Genomic DNA, 4216 nt, shown 5'->3' on the forward strand with positions numbered 1-4216 from the left:
TGTGTGTGTGTGTGTGTGTGTGTGTGTGCGCGCGCGCGCGCGTGTGTGTGTGTTTATACCACATCTTAATCCATTCATCACTTGATGGACATTTGGGCTTTTTCCAAATTGTTGGCTGTTGTTGATAGTGCTGCTATAAACATTGGGGTGCATGTGCCCCTTTGAATCAGCATTTTTTTAATCTTTTGGATAAATTCCTAGTAGTGCAATTGCTGGGTTGTAGGATAATTCTATTTTTAATTTTTTGAGGAAACTCCACACTATTTTCCGGGGTGGCTACACCAGCTTACATTCCCAACATCTCTCTACATCCTTGCCAACATCTGTTGTTTCCTGAATTGTTCATTTTAGTTATTCTGATAAGTGTGAGGTGGTTTCTCATTGTGGTTTTGATTTGTATTTCCCTGATGATGAGTGATGTTGAGCATCTTTTCATGTGTCTGCCATGTGACTGTCTTCTTTAGAAAAGTGTCTATTTATGATTTTTAACCATTTCTTCACTGGATTATTTGTTTTTTCAGTGTTGAGTTTCGTTAAGTTCTTTATAGATTTTGAATACCAACACTTTATCCAATATGTAATTTGCAAATATCTTCTCCCATTCCGTCAGTTGCCTTTTAGTTTTGTTGATTGTTTCCTTTGCTGTACAGAGGCTTTTTATCTTGGTGAGGTCCCAATAGTTCATTTTTGCTTTTATTTCTCTTGCCTCCAGAGACATGTCAAGTAAGAACTTGCAGCAGCCTAGGTCAAAGAGGTTGCTGCCTGTTTTCTCCTGTAATATTTTGATGGTTTCCTGTTTTACACTTAGGTCTTTCATCTATTTTGAATTTATTTTTGTGTATGGTGTATGAAAGTGGTTCCGTTTCATTCTTCTGCATGTTACTGTCCAGTTCTCCCGGTACCATTTGCTAAAGAGACATTTTTTCATTGGATACTCTTTCCTGCTTTGTCGAAGTTTAGTTGGCCATATATTTTCAGGTCCATTTCTGGGTTCTCTATTCTATTCCATTCATCTATGTGTCTGTTTTTGTGCCAGTACCATACTGTCTTGATGGCTACAGCTCTGTAATAGAGGTTAAAATCTGGGATTGTGATGCCTCCAGCTTTGGCTTTTTTTCAACTTTACTTTGGCTATTTGGGGTCTTTTGTGGTTCCATCAAATTTGTATTTGAGGATTGTTCTAGCTCTGTGAAGAATGCTGGTGTTATTTTGATAGGGATTGCATCGATTGTGTAGATTGATTTGGGTAGTATCGAGATTTTCATAATATTTCTTCTTCCAGTCCATCAGCATGGAATATTTTTCCATTTCTTCGTGTCATCTTCAATATCTTTTGTAAATTTTCTATAGTTTTCAGTGTACAGATCTTTTACCTCTTTGGTTAGGTTTATTCCTAGGTATTCTATGGTTTTTGTTGCAATTGTAAATGGGATAAGTTCCCTGATATCTCTTTCTGTTGCTTCATTATTGGTGTATAGAAATGCAATCAATTTCTGTACATTGATTTTATATCCTGTGACATTGCTGAATTCATGTATAGGTTCTAGCAGTTTTTGTTAGTGGGGTCTTTCAGGTTTTCCACGTTGACTATTGTGTCATATGTGAAGAGTGAAAGTTTGACTTCTTTGCCAATCTGGATGCCTTTTATTTCTTTTTGTTGTCTGACTGCTTAAGCTAGGACTTCCAACATTATGTTGAAGAACAGTGGGGAAAGTGGACATCCTTGTTGTGTTCCTGATGTCAGGGGGAAATTTCTCAGTTTTTCCCCATTGAAGATGATATTAGCTGTGGGCCTTTTATCTATAGCTTCTATGATGATGAGGTATATTCCTTCTATCCCTACTTCCTTGAGGGTTTTTATCAAGAAATGATGCTGTATTTTGTCTAATGCTTTTTCTGCATCTATTGAGAGGAACATATGGTTCTTTTCCTTTATTCTATTAATGTGGCATATCCCATTGATTGATTTGCAAATATTGAACCAGTCACAAAGCCCAGGAATGAATTCCACTTGATCATGATGAATAATTCTTTAAATATACTGTTGAATTTGCTTTGCTAGTATCTTGTTGAGAATTTTTGCACCCAAGTTCATCAGGGATATTGGCCTGTAATTTTCCTTTTTAGTGGTGTCTTTGTCTGGTTTTGGAATCAAGGTAATGCTGGCTTCATAGAATAAGTTTGGAAGCTTTCCTTCCATTTTTATTTGTTGGAACATTTTGAGGAGAATAAGTGTTAACTCTGCTTTATTTTTTTTTTTTTATTTTTTTTTTTAAATGTTTTATTTATTTCTAGGAGAGAGAGAGACAGAGTGAGCAGGGGAGGGTCAGAGAGAGGGGGAGTCACAGACTGAAACAGGCTCCAGGCTCTGAGCTGGCAGTCAGCACAGAGCCCGACGCGGGGCTCGAACCCACGAACCGCGAGATCATGACCTAAGCGAAAGTCGGACGCTTAACCGACTAAGCCACCCAGGCGCCCCAAGTGTTAACTCTGCTTTAAATGTCTGGTAGAATTCCCCTGGGAAGGCATCTGGGCCAGGACTCTTTTTTGTTGGGAGATTTTTGATAACCAATTCAATTTCTTTGCTGGTTATGAGTCTGTTCAATTTTTTTTTATTTCTTCCTGTATGAGATTGGTAATGTGTTAATGTCTAGGAATTTGTCCATTTCTTCTATATTGTCCAGTTTGTTGGCATATACTTTTTGATAGTATTCTCTTTTAATTGTATTTCTGTGATGTTGGATGTGATCTCTCCTCTTTCATTTGTGATTTTACCTATGTGGGTCCTTTTTCTTTTCTTTTTGAGAAGTCTGGCTGGGGATTTATTTTTATTTTTATTTTTTTTATTCTTTCAAGCTAACCAGCTCTTACTTTCATCGATGTATTCTACTTTTTTTTTAATGTTTTATTCACTTCTAGGAGAGAGACAGAGAGACACCGTGAACAGGGGAGGGTCAGAGAGAGAGGGAGTCACAGACTGAAACAGGCTCCAGGCTCTGAGCTGGCAGTCAGCACAGAGCCCGACACGGGGACCGAACCCACGAACTGCGAGATCATGACCTAAGCGAAAGTCGGACGCCTAACCGACTAAGCCACCCAGGCGCCCCTCTACTGTTTTTTTTTTTTAATTCTATATCATTAATTTCACTCTACTCTTTATTATTTCCCCTTCTTCTGCTGGATTTGGGCTTTATTTGCTGCTCCTTTTCTATATCCTTGTAATGTAGGGTTAGGTTGTGTATTTGGGACCTTTGTTGCTTCTTAAGATAGGCCTGAATTCAATGTATTTTCCTCGTAGGACTGCCTTTGCTGCATCCCAAAGTGTTTGGACTGTCATGTTTCCATTTTCATTTGTTTCCATGTATTTTGTAACTTCTTCTTTAGTTTCCTGGTTTATCCATTTATTCTTTTTGGGGGGGGAAATAAATTTTTTTATTATTTATTTACTTATTGATTTTACTTTATTTTTTCTTACAAATAGTTTATTGTCCAGCTGGTTTCCATATAAAACCTAGTGCTCATCCCCACAAGTGCCCTCCTCCATGCTCATCTCCCCCCTCCCCCCCTACACCCATCAGTCCTCAGTTTGTTCTCAGTATTCAAGAGCCTCTCATGGTTTGCCTCTCTCCCTCTCCCCCACTATTTCTTCTCCCCCATGATCCCCTGGTCTGGAGGAGAGGTGGCTGTGTTGGTTCTGTCAGTTTTGCTCTAGTAAGTAAGCAGTTGCCAGGCACAGAGGGGCATAGTTTGGTGTTAGCTTGTCCCACCTCCACTGGGAGCTGCTGGGCTGCTCTCTGAAGCCCCACCATGTTGGTATTGGGGGGAACATGGCGTCACCCCAATCTCTCCTCCTTGGACTGGGTGTCTCAACCCTTGCTGTTCAGGCAGCCCTCACAGAATAGCAAGGGCAGTGAGTTTGCCCTGCTTCACAGTTCTCCAGCACCTTTTAGGCACTTGGCTTGGATTAAAAACCTGAAGTCTTAATGGACCCAGCTCGATGCAGCTCTTCTCCCCTGTTCTGGAGTAGCACCACCCTGCCCTACTGATAAAAGGCCTTTGGCTGACACTTACAGGGTCTTTTGTCTTTGGGGAGGCAATAAACCTTCTTCCCAAAGTACTCCGGGAAGGGTACTGTTCTCTTCAGGTTTGCCCCCGAGATGGTTACATTGCTCTATACACTCTGGCTGGCTCCCTCCTCCCCAGGAGTCTATGCCAT

This window comes from Crocuta crocuta, unplaced genomic scaffold (genome assembly GCF_008692635.1).
Source record: "Crocuta crocuta isolate KB4526 unplaced genomic scaffold, BGI_CrCroc_1.0 scaffold1351, whole genome shotgun sequence".
NCBI lineage: Eukaryota > Metazoa > Chordata > Mammalia > Carnivora > Hyaenidae > Crocuta > Crocuta crocuta.